This window comes from Pseudonaja textilis, chromosome 1 (assembly GCF_049901715.1).
Source record: "Pseudonaja textilis isolate UNSWEBS1 chromosome 1, rPseTex1.2, whole genome shotgun sequence".
Classification (NCBI taxonomy): domain Eukaryota; kingdom Metazoa; phylum Chordata; class Lepidosauria; order Squamata; family Elapidae; genus Pseudonaja; species Pseudonaja textilis.
The window spans coordinates 69703612-69722083 of NC_141990.1; the positions used below are offsets into that span (position 1 = coordinate 69703612).

The following is an 18472-nucleotide window of genomic DNA, read 5'->3' on the forward strand; positions in this document are numbered from 1 at the left end:
CCCAGCAGATGGCCTTCAGAGGCAGTCACATTGGCATCAAGACTAACGCCAGTGATCCAAGGACAAGCAAGGAATAGGTTTGTAGATCAATGGGAAATCAGGCTCCGGGGTTTGGTTCAGTTTGTTCTGGAAGGGTTTTTCCGCTTCCTGTGTAAATTCAATTCATAGTTTGGTGGTGCTAAGGAAATCTCTGCATTCCCGTGTGATTAGAAATGCATTTGCCCATTTATATTTCTATAATATATTTCTGTTATGTTTCTTGACCTGGCAGCAGGTATCTGTGCCATGATTACTTCCCAGTTTAACTGCTGCAATTCATTCTACACGAGGCTTCCTTGAAGAATATCTAAATGCATTATTTAGGGAAAGCAAAAGCATATTGTTTTAAGTATTCTGCGTTGAATTTAGTTGTATTTTTTTACATTTTAATTTCTTAAATAGATTGGAACATACCTATCGATATGCACATCCAGATCCATAAGATCAACAGAAGAGGCCCCAATTCAGTGCCTTTATCTTCCAAGCTTGGTTCTCCAATGTTGTTTGGAGCCTCAGCACAATTCGATAGAAAGCAGTATTTCTGTTTTTAAGAAAGGAATCGAGACTTCTTTGGATGGGTCTTTGTAGTTTGTAACAGGTTAACAATTGTTACAACTGTTTAGCATTTAAAAAAAAAACACAATCTGCTTTTTTATTTTTATACTCATGGCCTTGAGTCCCCTTCAGGCAGAAAGGCAGGATAACATTTGTATAAATAATAGACCACAAAAAAAGGAAAGAAAGGCAGGAGACTGATTTTAAGCAGCAGCAGGACAGCCATCTGTCAGGCTGTCATTTAAATTTCTGACCTTGGGAAGAGATGGATTTGGTGGCCAACATAGCTTCAGCACTATGATTCTTTAATGCTTTGAAAATAGAAAAATGTGATGGGGGAAAAGCAGGAAAATGTATTAGCCAAATTTCAACTTTATTCAGGGAAAGATATTTGACATGCACACCCGTGCTTTGCACCAGTCCAACCTGACATCTACTAGATTTGTTTGATTACAACTCTCAGACTTTCCAAAGTCATTCAACATCCTGATTCGGAATTGTTACTGCCGCCAATATATTTAGAAGCTATCTGTTTGGGGAAGGCTGATTTCCATGTGCTTTGAATGAATACTGCATATGAATAATCTTTTGCAGTTAGGGGGGAAATGGTTCACATGCAAATCTTGAGACAGTTTTAAGATAATGGAGTATAACAGAAATCTCTAGTTTTTTCGTGACTTTTAGACCTTTGCATGCTCATCAAAAAGTTCATATCTGTGATGACCTGGGGCATGGCACAAAGACAATACAGTCAAATAATAAGTAGGAGTCCCTTTATTAGCTCCAACTTTGCCCCCAATCTCCTGGTTACCTTCTGGTCTGGAGAAAAACTCTCCTAGGAACAGCATGTGGGTGTAGAGATTCAAGTCTAAAATGTGGTCAACAAAAACTGTAACTGTAAGTCCAATCAAAATGAGGTAATTAATCCGGCAGGGCAAGAGACGTGAAGGAGCGGCAATAAATCAATCCGGTTGGGAGGATTCCAGGAATGTAGATAACCACAGTCAACACAAGATAAACTCATGCTTGTTCCCAGCAGCCGCTGCTCTCAGCTTGCATCTCCTTTAAACTCTCTTTTCAGGTGTGCATAATGAAGAGAATCAGGGCCCTTTCCTCCCCTGTTAAGCCATGCAACCCACATTGCTCTCTTCTCCATTCCTCCCTGTATGCCCTATGATAAAGAATGGGTGGGCTTGGATCTTCCTCTGAACTCCCTCTCCCTTGTTCTATTTCTCCTCTGCTCTGCCCAGCCAGACTTTGCCCTTCCCCAGTTTCCTCCACAGCCAATGGAACCACACTCCTGCTCCCTGTCACCTGTTTGTCTTCCTCCTCAGATTCAGACTCCAACAGGGGCGTGACAATATCATTCCATAATCATATTTTCTTTTACAGATCTTGTGCTGTGCATATTAAGACAGATTGGACTATGTTGTACAATGGCTATCAGTAGCCAGTGAATTGTTGAATGAAATGTAGCATAGTATCCTAACTCTTTGGTTCAGCCATTCAGGAGATGAACAGCTTTATAGATACACAACAGAGAATTTGACTGACATATTTGCAGTCTTGCATGCAACAAATACATTTTGCCAATATGTTTGTAGTTGTTTGTCTGTTTGTTTAGGAAGGGTGAAGTTCAAAATGATTGCAAGCTTTTGACAATCATATTAAAGATGCTTATGATTTCCGATGCTTTGGAGACTGCAAATTGGGGGCTCCACCCTTTGCTTTTCAAAGGCTTCAGCAGAAGTGACAACAACTATAGTTGCTCTGGCTGAGCATGACAAGTGCTAATCATTATTCTGGTGGGGTGAGCAGACTTTCCCTGTCAGAAGATACATTTTCCTTTGGGCTTTATCCTTCTAACTTTTATCGCTGGCACTGTGACTTGAATAGCAATTTTGGTCTCAAGTGTAGCACAGCAGGCTCAATGTGCCAGCAGTGCAGTGCATGCCAAAGAAGGCTAGATTAGTATCTGTCTTATTCCTGCTAGAAACTACTTTTTTCTGCTCTTTCTTCTCCCTCCCTTAGTGGACTAAGACAATGTGGATTCTTACTTATCATATTTCACATGTATTGGGAGAGCAAAGAGTCAATCCAGACACATTTGTAAGCATGTTGATTTTTTGTATTAAAGATGGTATTAAAAACCTGGCTCATCCTTCTGCATGTGTTAAACTGAAAAGTTCCATCTTCCTGGATTAATCATCTTAATATGATAGAGTACGAATGAAAGCTACATGTATAGCTTCAGCTGGAAATTAATTTAACTTTTCTCTATTTTCAGTTTCTAGCTCATTGACTGACAATGAAATATACTGTATTCTGATAGATTGCTTAATATATTTATAATGATACGTTGACTTGTTGCCTTGTGGGATGGCTTTGCTTACAGCCATGTCCAACACTTCTGTTGGTAAGTAGATTATCCTTAAGCTTATGGGCAGAAATCACTGCTGATGAGTTAGGACAGCAGATGTAACAGAATAACTCTGGCCTCACCCATCACACATGAGAGCCTAATAACTTCCACTGTGGAACATGGGTGGGGAATCATGGCCCTTTTGTGACTTGTGGACTTCATGTTCCAGAATTCCTAAGCCAGCATGGGCTGCTGTAGAACATCAAAGAACATCTCATCTATAACATATCATCATTTTCATGATCCCTACTCAATCCACTGGAGGATAAAGGCCTATTAAATGACAGCTACAGACTGTAATCTACAATGCTACCATAGTCCTATGCTAGTTGGCAAATACAGGTTTTTCAACTACCCAGTTCAGGGCTGAGACTGAGTGATTGGCCCAAAGTCACCCAGCCACCTTCAGTGCCTAAGGGAGTTATATATATCTTTTGAAGATATGAGTGTATATTGAAGACTGAAGTTAAATCTCTACTAACTTCTAAAGATGTAGAAAGCAATCATTTTTTTCAGAGTAGTGGGAAATAAATTATTATTATTTTCTGACCATATTATGGTTGGTGACAGTGCACAGCTCTGAAAAACAAGTATTTAATAGCCGGGTTGTAGTAAACATAGTTGATTGCTGAAAATGTCTAACCTTGTGTTAAATTTACTTTACTGCAGACTTATAATTCACCAGTATGTCTTGCGCCTCTTCATTTCACTCCCTGTGATATAAATCACAATGTGATGGAGCCTGGGTACAAATGATGAATTTAGTTAATCTCATTCTTTAGTATCCCTTATAAATGGCTTTAAAATACTATAGTCCCTTTCATTTCTCGACCTTGCCTCCCTGCTTTGCTGTGAGGGAGCTTTTACACTAGTTTCTATAGCAACTGGCTCTATTATATTTAAGATAGTAGAAGAAAAGGATTCATGTGGATTCTTGTGACAACTCTGATGGTGTATTCTCCTCTTATTTTCTGCTGTAATTTGTTCCATTCCCAGTTGGTCTGACCCTGTCCGCCCTGTATCGTGCCTTCAGTCTGGGGATGGGGAGTGGGAAAGTACGCATTTCCGTATTCTTCCTGATCCTTCTTGAGATTTTTATGGGTAGAATGTTATGCCACAAAATCATTTAAAATGATTGTTAAAGCTGTCTGTCCTGAAATAATTGCACAAGATGACTTTAAAGCAATTTAATTCCACATGGTATTCTTTTGAAAGTTGCTTATGCAAGAAGTAACTTTTTTATTTCCAAGGCAAGCATCCTATTTCATAGATGCTATCATACAGATGGCTTGATCCTGGGGCTGCTTGGAGCAGGCCACCATGTTTGGGACTCCTTTCTAGGGTGGAGAGGAAAAGATTGGGATCTTCCTTGAAAGGAGGGTGGAGGAGGAAAATGTGACCCAGAGAATTACAATGATCTGATAACTTAAATGCTAGCTTACATGACCTCTGAAAAATAAGGAAAAGGGAATGATTCATGGTTTTGAGTGCAGTTCTCAGGCAAATTATTTTATGGATCATGTAACAGAGCTTGTCCAAGCTTCAACTGTCCTACTACTACTCAATGATTATGTTGGCTAAAGACTAGGGAAATTCTAGTCCAGCCCCTCTAGTAGTTGATATTAATTGGGAAATGCTATTCAAGGTCTCTGGTGGAAGAAATGACACTAGTGCATGACTCCTTATGAGATTTTCCCCCCCTCTTGTTTAGCTCTCAAAGAGTCTCATAAGGGCCATCTTGCTCATCCTATTCTGGGAAACCTCTGCAATGAGAATGTTGTACTTTCTCAGCGGCTGGGTTTACGCAGTCACTGAATCACTTACAATGCAATGACATTTGAATCTCTTATATGCAAAGCCAGTGCATTGGGTTACTTTATGTTCAGTGCATTTCTCAGTCTCAAGAAAGTGGATTATCATGGTTAAGCGTGCCATGCATCAATTTCAGTGAACAATTTCTGTTAATAAAAGACACTATGTTCCTCTGTTCTTATAAGGGGAATCCTTTTTGTGTAGGTAGACACTCTTTGTTAAAACATCTTGTAATACCTTGAAGATACACCCAAGGCAAAAAGTAAATGAATGCATGTAAAACTGATTTTAAGAAGCAATTATTCTAGTACTGCATCATCATTAGCTTTCATAAGCAAACAAAGTACCTTAGACATTGAGGCATTCACAAGTTCTTATGATACTGAAGCCAAGCAACGTTTTTCCAGATGAACAGAATTTTTGCCCAACAGACAATGCAGATCAGCCAAAAGCTTTTTTATGACAATGAAAAGCAGTAAATATTAGACTGGCTTCTGCTAGTATGGAACTATGTCAGATACAGCTAAAAGCCTTGCAAAGGATGACCTGTGCACTAATGGAAAGAGTCATTTGAAATCACCTCAATATGAGGTTGATAGGTCCAGAGAAAACATGATCTAATTGAATTATCCCACTGGACAAGAGATATTGTAACACCACTTATTTTGTCCTTAATTAGGGGCAGATAGTTGCACATGCAAGGACATACTGAGCTCACTGTGGAAACGTATGCGGTGGTGGAAATAAATATGACCTGGAGAGGTAGATACAACAAGAAGAATTAGCTTTCATGGATGCTTTTGTTTTTGTGTTCTTCAGCAGATTCATTTGTCTGTTCCTCTGGGTCATCAGAAGAAACCCCATGAATCCTGAATTTTGTTTAACTGCCTAAAGACTTCATGCCTTTCAAACTTGAATGTTGAGTGATGGTTCTCCTATGTGATAAAGTCTATGCTGGCTTTAGAATTAGAAATAGCAGGTTCTGTCTTCATGTGGCCACATGGAGTAGAAAGTCCCTCATTAAGTATATTGCTTTCAATCTGCAATTATCTATATCATTTCTCAATGCTTTCATCTTTGAAATTCTCTCGAAGTGAACTCTTGAGGCAATGCCTCTCAAAATCTTAAGAGAAGGCAGTTGGCAGATGGAGTGGTGCTTTGAAAGAAGAGAAGATCAGGTGCCAGTTCTTTCCCATAGATGTGCTGAGATATATATCCTTTTGTGACCTAAAGAGAGGTGAATGAATTAGCCTATCATTTTTAATCCACCTTAAAAGGAAATATAAAGTAAAGGAGATAGAGAACTAACTTTTCTAGAAATCAACAACTAAATATTTATTTCTTGTTCTGCAGGGTTCTGTAGCTTTCCCTCATTTATCGTTTTTACTAAAGAAGTCTATTCAACTTACTGATTGCATTTCCCCTTATCTTTTTATATCCTCTTTCCTCCTAGGGTTTAAATGCATCTTATCTTGTTTGCTTCACTCTCACTAAGCATAAAAACACATTCTGATAATGGAATGTTGTGTATTCAAATGTTTAAATTCACCTGTACAGGTAACATCTAAAAATGATGACACAGCCATAGTTGTGCCAAAATATTGGAACAAAGTGGTGCAGCGTTGCTTGTCAAATCAAGGTTGTGTTCTATATAAATCCATCACAATTAGTCATGACCAACTGGCATACAAAACATTTTGGTACAGCTTCCTTTCTTCCTGGACTGCTTGCTCTGAGGAAAATTTTAAAAGATGAAACTGGTAAGTCTCATTTTTTAATAACTGGATATTTTCCTTGAGGAGAATTACTAATATATATTAGGTTTTGGCCCAAGAACAAGAGTGCTGGTTTGTTATGAATTCTTTGCATTGTACTCAGCCATCAACTTGGGAAACGGCAGCACATAGCTGAATATGTATGGGCTCCAAAGCTAAGTGGGATAAAGCCTGTTAGCATTCAAATGGGAGACCACCAGACAATCCCAGGGTGTGTGTGTGTGTGTGTGGAGAGAGAAGGAGAGAGGGAAGGGGAGGGAGGAAGGGAGAGAGAAAGGGAGGGAGGGAGTTGTATGATCATTGGATTGCAACTCTCAAAGTGCATGTGGGCTCTTACTGGCCCATCCTGGATGTGAATCTTTTGGACTTAGAATGCAACATACATGGAGAGACGCAGGCTGGGAAGTATGTTACTTTCATAGATGTTTGTATTTTATAAAAGTTCCTCTAAAGGTCAGTTCAGAATAATGCTCTTTAAATCCTGAATTTTGAGATTGAAAATGGTTAAAAAGTCAGGACATACATACAGATATGTGTTGTAGAATCATTTTCTTGCAGGTCCTAATTGTTGCAAGAATGCAACAACAAAAAAAAGACTACAGATTAACTTTAAATTCACTCAGATTATTTTTTTTTAAAAAAAAAGATCAAGCAAAAAACAAACCTTCATGTTTGAAATCTCTGGAATGCTTGTATGCAGTGTTTTTTGTTTGTATGAACCATTTGGGTCAAAGTAGCACACCAAGATTTGAGTGTGTGTGGAGGGGCGTGAAGCAGTATCCTGAACATGCCAAATGCTTGATTTTATTCTGAGATCCTGAGCAATCCTTTCCACTTCCTAGACTCTCTTGAACCTTGCCCATTTCTGGGTTTTTCATTCACGGAAGAGAAGAACTTATCAATGATTTCATGTATCATGTGAGAGGCCTATTTTCCAGGAATCCAAACAATCTACTGACATCATATGCTAACTATAGAGCAATTTTGGCTGTAGGTGAATAAATAATGTAGCTGTACTTGCAGAGGTCTTTAGTGGCAAAGTTTGTACTATAACTAGGCTATCAGCCTTGAATAATCAGAAGCCTCATTCTCAATTGCAAGGAGAAATCTTTGATGAATATTCAGAACCATTACCAAGGAGAGCTTTCAAGGAATAGGTCATTCTCCAGGTACTCTTTTTCCTCATAACGTTTAGATGAAGTAGGTTACATGGGCAGACAGTAACTGGCTTGAAATCTGTCAGTCATCCATGTCAGAACCTGAGTCTGCTTCCCAATCCCTATCCAGCATTCTAACAGAGGTCTTTGCTATGTTGAGCCTCTTTTAAATATAAATATTAGGACTATTCATGACATTTAAAGGCTCAATATTTTCTTCTTTATTTACTATGGGAATAGTACAATGTTCATTTACCCCACTTGAGAGAAGGAGAGAAACATAATTAATTCTTCCCCGGGTCAATTTCCTGTGAAATGTTTTTTGGAAAGCTCTGCATTTCATAAAGCACTACCAAAATCAAATAACAACAACAAATCCAACCAACCTCCCTCCCTGAAGGGTTAATTTTATGATTCCCCATTGTATGATATTCTACCATTCTATAGTCCACAGTGAAACTTGGTTCTGCAAGACACAGTAAAATAAACAGAATTCTAAGGCATCTCCTGAATCCAACCTGGATTGGATACAAAATACAAAAGTTCAAGGGGTTCTATCCAGGAGACTTACTTTCCTTTTCTCCCCAGAGTAGCCACCCAGTGAAATAGATTGGGTTGAAAGATAGTGTCCCAACCTCACCCAAAAAGTTTCCAGAACTTACGATGACCTTACACTTTGTCCTGTTCTAACAATTAAGTCCCAGATATTTAAGTTGAAAAGCTTGCTGCACTTGTTTTAATGACAATACCATGTTTTAACTATTACGGCATTATTCTTTAATAGCTGCTTTGAATATTGGCTGAATAAAAATAAAATACAAACATGTAATGTTCTAGTTTATAGATAAGGTTCACTAAAATTATTTTACCAACCAGAGTACCAGTGTAAACAGATTAGAAACTTGCTTATCAAGCTACCTGCAGACCTGCTGCTAGATTCCACAGCTTTTATTAAGCAGTTCAATGGTTCCTGAAAAGAGAAGAAAATAAGAGCTGAAGTAATTGTGTAGCATGTCCACGTTATCTAATCTTTATTTAATGTGATATTGCACAAACTGGAGAGAAAATATCAGTGCAGATCTTCAAATATACAGAATGACCATGTGAGTCTAGCGAGTCAGTCAAATAATTTGTAGGGACTGAATTAATAATGCCTCCAGCGTAGAGCTAGTGAAGGGACACAAAACCGTATGAGAATTTCCCCACAGGATTTATGCACCACAGGCAGGCAGACAGACAGACAGACAATTCAGCTTTGCCCCTGCAAATGGAAAGCACCTATCAGAATAGTGGTTTAGATTGGAATTGTTTCCTTTCATATCTTTTTGTGTTTTAGGGCCTTTGCTGGAAAATGTGTTTATCAGAATTTAATCTGCTAAGCAACAAAGGGGTATATTATAGGGGTATACACTGTTGTATTGTGTGAGCTGCTGTTTATGTAATCATCTATGTGTTCTAACAAGCTTTGATTTCAGCCAGGAACAATATCAGATGATGTTGCATGCATAATTAAAAGACAACATACAGTATTTTTCGTTTAAGCCAATAGAAGGAAATCTTTTGAATGTTGGTGGAACAACGTTGGGGGCCACTCTGTTAAGGCTCTGCATTTAATAGTTTTATAACTGTTACAGAAATAGTTTTTAAGCAAGGCCTTCTTGGCAGGCAGAATGGGAGTTCAGGCTCCAGAATTTTAAGCCAGCATTTCTGGAAGCTAGCTTGCATAGAAAATTCCAGATTGGTGAAGGGCTTTTTTTTTTATATAGGTATGTTCTTTCAATAATATGCAAGGTATCTTACAAAGAGTTTTCTTTGGATAATGTTCAGAGACTATCAAGGGTTGTTTAAAAGTTAGGGAAAGTATGTTTGGGGAAGCATGAGTCACTTCAAATAATTGTCAGATCATCTCCTGTGAAAGGTGTTAAGATAAATTCAGGGTGTATGTTCTCAGTAAGTGTCTATTGCCTATACTGCAGCAAGTTTACATAATTTTTTATTTGCATAGCTTGTTTTATAATAATCTAATACGTCATTGCTTGGAAGTAAACCCTTCAATTCTCTTTGCTAAGATCATGTTGTAAATGATATTCTCCATTGCAAAATCTTTATAAAAGAAAAATTTGGGGTTCACATAAGGCACTATGGCTAATGTAGTTCGTTTTGGGTTTTGTCTATTGCGCTGTATAAAACTATTGTAGCTTGAAAGCTAGTTTATTGTTTTATGAAATCAGGCCAGGATAGCTTCGTTAGCCAACAATAGCTTACTGCAATGTATGAATCCAATCATTACAGAGCACATTTTCAACATTTCCATCTTGTTCCTGGGTCAGTCAGTAAGACAAGATCAAAATGTACCTCTTAAAGGTTATAATAGTGTAAATTGATTAGTGTCATTACATGCAGTATGATACTCATTCTGACATTGCATCCAAATTCTACACATCTTGCAAACAGGCAAAGCCCAAGAAAAGAACAGAATTGTGTTTTTCAACATGGCAACTTCAAGTTGTTTGGACATCAGCAAGACATGTCCACACATTTTAAAGTTAACTTGAAAAACATTTATTTGGAGTTTGTAACTGGGAGAACCTCCCAGGCTGAATTATACCAGGTTCCCACAGTCTGTTGTACACCATGTTGTAGCTCTAATGGTTCAGGGATAAGAAACCTATTTTTGCAAAAGAGAAGAAGATTTTTTTTTTTTTGCTGCAGCAGATTGGCTCTTAGGATAAAAACGACAAGATCCTTTAAAGAAGGAAATAACTAGTTTCATGCTAGAATTGGAATTCGGAGTGTATAAATCTACCAACAAATATGTCTGATGAAATGTAGGAAGTTATTGACAAAAGCAGCTGCAGTTTTCCATTTTCTGTTGTTGTTTTTCTTTTGAATAGCATGCAGAAAATTCTGCAAGAGAATATCTTCCCTCCCCTGGAAAAACTTATCCTCCCAAACCAGCAGATCATTTGTAAGTTTTCTAGAAGAATCAATACACATTTTCCATGATGTCACAGACCCTAGACATGGATGGAGGCCTCACCAATTATACAGTTGGTGTAGCATTTGGGGACATGAAGTGGGAGGAGAAGTTGGCCTTCCCAGAAACTGACTTGGTCTAATTCATGTGAGAACCTCTGCGTGGGAATCAGTTAAGCAAGTAGCCAGCTTCCACCCTCGGCTGCTTGTCTGAGAGACTGCCGTGGCTTACCTGTGTCCCTGTGAGCAAACATTTATTGCATTCCTAAATGCTTGACTGGCACATTATGCAACTGAAAGAACAAGTCAAGAAGTTGACTTAACTGCCTCTGGGCTGTAGTGACTCAACTCGATCAAAACTGGGTTACTTGCTGTGATGAGCTCACATCGTCACAGCCTGCCTTTGTTGTGGGACAGTGCTGCATCTGGGTTTGATATGCTCCCTAGATCTGTCTTCTGACTTTCTAAAATTTATTTGGGGCATAAATATTTATGCTTCTTCTTTACTTCTTAATATAATTTAGCCGTCTCTTTTCTTGCTGATTCTTTTACTATGGTGGAGAAAATTAAAAGCATTTTCCCAGCTCAGATTCTTTGACAAGTTTCAAAGCTGTGCAATTTTGCCAGTCTTTCCACTGGGATAATAACTGTAATAAAAACAACTTAGATAAACAGGGTGATCTTTTCCTTATTCCATTCAAAATGCCAAGCCTTAACTGTTAACTTTTTCACTGAAAGAAAATGGCTGTCCCACCTCCCCCCCAAAATACATTTTAAATCTATATGTGAATCTTGTAAGAAAACACACACAGCTGTTGAGGTTTTTATGGCATTCCTATAAAAGTAGAGGATAATATTTGACCAAAAAGATAAAATAATTGCAATTCTATTTTCTGTATTGTCCAGCAAATATCAAGCATAGTCTGTCACAAGCAGAATTTGGGACTTACTATATGTTACATGTGTTAGACATTAAAGTTTGGTGACCCAATACCCTGCTGCTTGCTTTGATGAAAGTTCCAAGTCTGAAGTTATATGAATTTTATTTTATTAAATTTATTTGCTGCCCGTCTCATTTTGAAGTAACTCTCGGCAGATTATAGCATTAAAACATTAAAATGATAAAGAATATTTCTAAAATAATAAAAATTACAGTTTTGTATCTCACATCAGGACAACAGAAATCTATGTTAATAGAATGGTGCATGTTCAGCACTGAGATAGAAATATCTACACAAACCAAACCAAACCAGGTAATATCTTTAGAGACATTGGTACAGCCACCACTCTGAAGCCATAGTGGCAAAGATGCCCATATATCCTGTGGGCATAAAGGGAGATAGTGAAACTGGTTGTCCCATTGCTATAGCTCAATCACATACGGAATGTAGAAACAGGCATGGAACTGAGAGATCTCCAAATAAACTAAAATTATTCAAATAAGCTACTAAGGACAGAGCTGTTTCAGAGTAGTTTCATCTTTAGCAAAGCATTTCAATTTGCCTCCGGCAAACACTTAAAAGAAACATTGGGTCAGATAGTGTCTACAAACAAGAGAGCAGTTTCAATGCAGAAACAAATGTCCTTGGAGCTCACAGTTTCAAACTGACCTGCAGTGGGTTTTTTCCTATTTCTTGGTGCCTATGATTAATTGAAAAGAGGAATGAGGAAAACATGGGCATACAAATGCCCATATGCCATTATTGTACTCCTATGTCATGCTCCAGTTGGAATCTGACTCCGAGGGAGGGATGGAACAGCTGACAGGGAGTGGGAGTGTGGCTCTGGTGGTTGTGGAGGAAACTGGGGAAGGGCACAGGCCAGATGGGCATTCAGAGGAAGACCCAGGCCCGTCCCCTCTTCATCCTAGGGCACGCAGGGAAGAGCGGATAAGGGAGAAATGTGAGTGGCGTGGTCTATGGGGGAGGAAGGGGCCCTGATCCCCTTCATGGGCTGCAGCTGGGAGGACTGGTTAAAAGGACAAACTGCGCATGGCAAAGTTGCTGGAAGCAAAGCGTGCTTTATTCTTGTCAGAGCTTATCGGTGTTTTGGCAATTAATTATCCTTGCCTGCCATAGTAATTCCTTCAGCATGGTGTGTTGGGTTTTTTATTTCAAATTTTGTGACTTGGTTATTTTTGTGTCACGCCTCGGGTCATCACATCCTACTTCATGTACTCCTAGGGGAAAACATATTCATGATCCTATAATGGTTTGGAAAGCGTGGTGGTGCTAAAATCGTAACTGGCTACCGCAGAATTCACCGTATCAGTGTGCAGGTAGTCCTTGATCTTTGACCACAATTGGGGCCAGAATTTCCATCAGTCATTAAGTCTGATTTCATAACTTTTAAAAATCATAGTCATTCAGTGAATCATGTGGTAATTAAGAGAATCTTGCTTTCCACATTGACTTTGCTTGTTGGAAGCCCCTTGGAAGGTCACAAGCAGTGATGACATGACCCCGGGATGCCAGTTGCCAAGAGCCCAACTTTTGATCACATGACTATAGGGATTCTGCAGTGGCTGAAAGTGAGAGGACCGGACATAAGTCACCTTTTCAGTGCCTTTGTAACTCTGAACGGTCATAACAAATAGTTGTAAGTTGAGGATTAAGTGGGATATAATCTAATAGCATACGTGCTTGCCCACAGCTCTGCTTGTCTTGACCAGCCTGCCAATGTTGGTTCTTGGAGCATCCATTTCACTGACACGGTAGCCACCTAGCTAGTGCTCTGCCAATGCAGTAAAACTTCATTTGAGTTACGGAGACCTTGTATAGATAGTATCCGTAAAAAATATTTTTAAAATTGAGATCAGCTGGAGAAGGCTACGTGTGCCACCCGGCACATAAAATCCATGGAAGTGTGCACAAGCAGTGTCACATCCAGGCTTTTAGCAAACTGGGAGGATTAGATTACCATTAGACAAGGTCTGTTTGTGCAATCTTTTCACATAAGGGATTGCTGGCTGTCCAAGGGGGAGAGAATCAAAACAGCTCTGTTGTTTTCTTCAGCTGCCCTCCATGGGGATAGAGAAACACGATCCCAGTTCTTTTTGCTTTGCTGTACTCCTTCCTGCAGCTTTTCCACTGCCTTTCAGACTCTGTGCCGAGTGCAGAGGGAATCTGCTTAGCCTTTACTTTCTCACATGGTTCAGATGTGCAGGGGTGTGATTGTAAACAAAGTTGTCAAATGCTCCAGAACCATCTACTCCTCCTGTGTCTTGTTCCCATCATCCCGGGGGGGAGGGGGTTCCAGCAAGAGGGCGTAAGCAAACAAAACAAAACAGTAATCTGGAGTTCTGACAGCATTTAAAAAAAAAAAACCAACCAAAAACTTTAATGATAGGTTATCTGACTACCCAAGGTTTGGATTCACTTACTCTTTCTTACGCACATCTGGTATTTTGTAACAATTTAAGTAGCAGGAGATGCAGCCAGCGTTGCCTTGCAGGATGGAAACTCATCAGGGAAGCCAGTGAACTGCACAGCTCCACAGCTTTTTTGTGCTCTGGGCACCTGGCCAGTGTAGCTAAAATATGTGGATTGGCACCGAGTTCTTGCCACGCAAACACTTCTGGAAATTTCAGTGTTCAGGCCTGCCAAGTCCTTTATGCGTAACATGAGTTTCTCTCTTCCTGAGCGGTTGTTTTTAAGCCTTTGCTTGTCTGTACAGTTAAGAAGAAATACAATATCTTTGACTTAAATTTCCATTTCTCTGTTGCCAAGGTCACCGTTTCAGTGAATTAGTAGGAACTTCCCAAAGTATTTGTTTGAGTTACATGGAATAAAACATGTGGAAGAGACCTCTTATTTCCTGGAAATTTCTTGAAATGATGGCTGTCTGATTAAACTGAGATTGTTTGGCATCTGAAAATGGTAGCTAACTGGAAGACAATTGTTTTGTGCTTTAAAAAGGCATATGAAATAACGTGATTTATCTTGCGTTAAAATACCTCTGCTTGTCAAGCCAATGTCTTTGCAGCCACAAATATGAAAGAAAGGTAATCATCTTGTCAACATAAATGATAATTTGTTTCATCTGCCTGTTGTAAAAAAAAAAGCCCTTCCCAAAAGTTGCTCCATATTTTTGAATATTGCATGAATCATACAACTGCATACCTTTGTAGCATGGTGCTTAAGTGATTATACTGTAAAATCTGAAAATCTGGCAGTCCTGAGATTTTTAGCATACTGATAATATTTTTTTAGAATTGAGCTGAAATTGTGTCCATAGTTGTGTCCATAAATTAGTAAAATAATAGTAAGAAAAGACATCAAGCTTTATTTGATTTTGATTAACTTTTGCCTCAATAATTCACAGCAAACGTGTTTTTTTTTAAAAAAATGGCTTTGATCCAGATTTATCTAAGATAAACATGCTTAAACTCCTCTAGAAGGAAGAAAATACATGTAGAAAGAAAAAGAGAGAATTGTTGCTACCCAAGTATAAAAAACATGATTTCAAGTTACATGAATATCCCCTTTATATATAATTTTTTAACCAAAAATTAAAAAGGAGTGATACTGGTCCAAAGTGATGTTAGTTTAATAGATTTCAGCATTTTGAACATTCACTGTTAGGATTATTTACTTTGTGGACTTTTGTAGGAACAGCAGACTATGAAATGGCTGGCTGGCTGGCTCCTTTTCTACTATGGGCCAGCCTTCTCCCTCTCTCTTATACACATTATATGATGTTTATGGCTGAACATGGTGAGTAAGCCACTCATAAATGAGAAATAGGAAGGATTGCAAAGGATTCCAAAAGGATTTAAAAGTTGCATTTTTGTGTAAATGGCCTTGTGGACACTGCCCTTATTTGTGATGTTATCATATGGTCAGCCCGTAGCAAAACACTCACAATAAGAATAATCACTTACTAATAAAGACAGTTATTCTCCCATTAGTAGTCCCTGTTCGCATTCCTAGATAAACCACAGCAAAACCATCAGCTCTCATTTACATCTGCATGGACAGCCAGTAAGTTGTCCACCTTCAGCTATGACCCAGTTGTAATCCATCCTTAGCTATGGAAGCTCTGTAGGTGACTTTGGGAATTCTTTTCAGTCAGACCACCCAACCTTATAGGGTGGCTATTATGGCAATAAATAGGTTCAGTACTATGCTTAAATATAAGCATATGCTAAATAAAAACATTGCATGTGAGTTTGATTTATTGTTTACTATATTAGGCTGTTCATCATGGGTCCTTCATAAAAAAAATGTCAAGAAGAGGAGCTACAAAATATAATCTAAAACCAAACCAAACCATGAAACAGCATTCAGTGATACAAATATGGTAGGGAAGGCTAACAATATGTCTAAAAAACCATTTTGACAGTATGCCAAAATGATTGTAAGATCAGCATTGTTCTTCTACCCAGAAAAAGATATCATATTTTGGAGGCTATTTGGGGCTATCAGTACCACCTTGGAAGGCTGGAATTGTGGGATGGTGGGACGGTGGGGGACACAAGGAAAGGAGAATACAGATTTAGAGCAATTTCTCCCTTCATATTATAAACCAACACAGCCTCATTGTTTGAAATCTCAGATACTGTATAAAGTGCCATGAATGGGCAACCCCTCCAGTGTCACTTTCCCTGGCCTGTATCTTTTCATCTGTATATTATATATTTACTTGTATCTGCACACAGATACACTGCGGTCCTTCTATCAATAATGCAATTACTTTTTTTTTCTGAAAAAAACAATTTTCTAGTTCTGTGTCCCCATTCTAACTCCACTGCAGCTTGAATCCAAATGGGCTTCTTGGAAAAGATGCTTGTTGGATTTATATCAGAATCATCCCAGCAGCACCACCGCCTTTCATCTATCTCCGTGATGGCGAATCTATGGCATGCATTCCAGAAGTGACACACAGAACCATTTCTGCCAGCGCACAAGAGGTCGCCTGGAAGAGCCCCACTGCGCATGCATGGCGGGAGATGTGTGTGCATGTGCAGGGGGTGGGGTGCATGTGGGGAGGGTCTTACATGCATGCACAGAGGGTGGGGTGCATGTGGGGAGGGTCTTATGTGGATGCACAGAGGCACACAGTGTGGGGGGTCTCGTGCACATGTGCAGGGGGTGGGTGTCATGCGCAACTGTATCATTGGTGCAGGCATGCGCGCACACCTTTAGCACACAACGTGGAAAAGGTTAGCCATCACTGATCTATCTGTTGCTCATCGTTGTTTCAGTTGCCTAAAATTTCCCATCCAAAGTAATTATTTTGCTCATTTCTCTCTGTGTGAGATATATAAAGAGGCGAGACTTTTCCTGGCTTAGAGATAAGGAGGCATTTCGTTATGCCTGCCAAGTTAGCAAAAATGTTCTTCATCCTAGCTACAGATTACAGACCACCCTGTAGTATTTTTTCCTCTAACCTGTCATTGTTTAGATCTGCTTGGACTGCAATCCCTTAAATTCTCCAGGCAGCAGAACGCTTCCCAATCACCATGTTGGGTATGCTAACCCAAACATACATTTTATGAAACAGGAAGCCAAGGTTTCCTACTAACAAGCATCCATCTTGCTCTGAAGGATAGAGTTTACAGAATATCTTGTTAACATTCCAGTCGCAAATTATTTCTTGGCCTTTAATGGGATTGAGCAACTTACTTTTACATAATGGTCCCTGCCAAGTAAAAAGTACTTGCAAAATACTTCCAAATTATTTTTATGAGTAAATCTTTAACTTAAGAATTCATTTGACTGTAGAATAGGTGTCATGTCCTTTCAGGAAAAAATGTTCTCAAGAACATAAATGACACTAGGGGTGGGTAAGATGTCATATTTTGTTTCCTTCTGTACTCCCCCCACTTTTAAAATCACTCTTCCCATAACTGTTGGACATAACACATAGTCCATTTGAGTTCAGCCAAGTCTTAAAGATCAGTCTGGGCCTCTAAAGTCAGCATGGAACTCTTTACACCATTTGACAGAGAAGATTCTGAAGAGGAGAAGGAAAGGGGTGAGGTCCTTGTTTAAGGCTTAAGCTTGTGGTTGATTCCTAATTCTTTAGAGCACCCACAAGCAGGTGAGTCAATTTGCTCTATATCAGTGATGAAGTGGGGATGATGGAGGTAACCAGAGGACTCAGATCTGGATCTCCCAGTTCAAGTCCTTTCCCAAGACACAGCCTTCTTTTCCTGTTCAGTTTGTCCATCCTCTCATGTATATTGATTTACGCTTTGCAGGAGTCTTCCCTGGGTGGAAAAAACCAGGCATGTATACAAATGTCCTAAAAACTTTCTCCCTAGTACAGTAGTGTCTTGCAGAGGTTGCATTGCTACAATCTAGTGGTGGTATTCTACCGGTTCAGCCTGGCTCTGCAGAGCCGGTAGCAGCCATGAGCAGCGGAGACCAAACCGGTTCTCTCTGCTGGCTCTGCCGTTGGGCCCGCCCGACCGCCTGGGCTCCCACACTCACCTTCATCCTCTAAATGTGAAGCGCAGCTGCTTTGCACGGCACAGAAGAGCGGTGCGCGGCAGCTGCTGAAGCGACCAGGATCGTGTAGGTTTGCAGGAGGTGAGTTAGAACACCTCTGTGCCTGTGCAAAGGCCTCTGCGCCTGCGCAAAGTGCATGTTTGGCATGCACGCGCACGCAAAGTGTGTGCACATGCACAAAGCGCATCCACCAAGCCACACCCACCAAACCGGTGGTAAAAATATTTGAATCCCACCACTGCTACAATCTCCAGATACATTGTAAAGGGTGTTTCTGTCCTT

General features: G+C 39.5%; 2 long non-coding RNA genes across 2 annotated transcripts in view; one reads left to right on the top strand and one right to left on the bottom strand.

Annotated features, from left to right (window-relative positions):
• Positions 1-18472, top strand: part of LOC148127663 (uncharacterized) — a 61822-nt gene that overhangs the window by 21055 nt on the left and 22295 nt on the right. The window lies entirely within an intron of this gene.
• On the bottom strand, positions 498-14198 carry LOC148127664 (uncharacterized). Its single transcript, XR_015744330.1, has 3 exons — positions 14119-14198; positions 8679-8730; positions 498-580 (listed from the first exon to the last, which is right to left on the bottom strand). It is a non-coding gene; the product is annotated as an uncharacterized LOC148127664 (long non-coding RNA).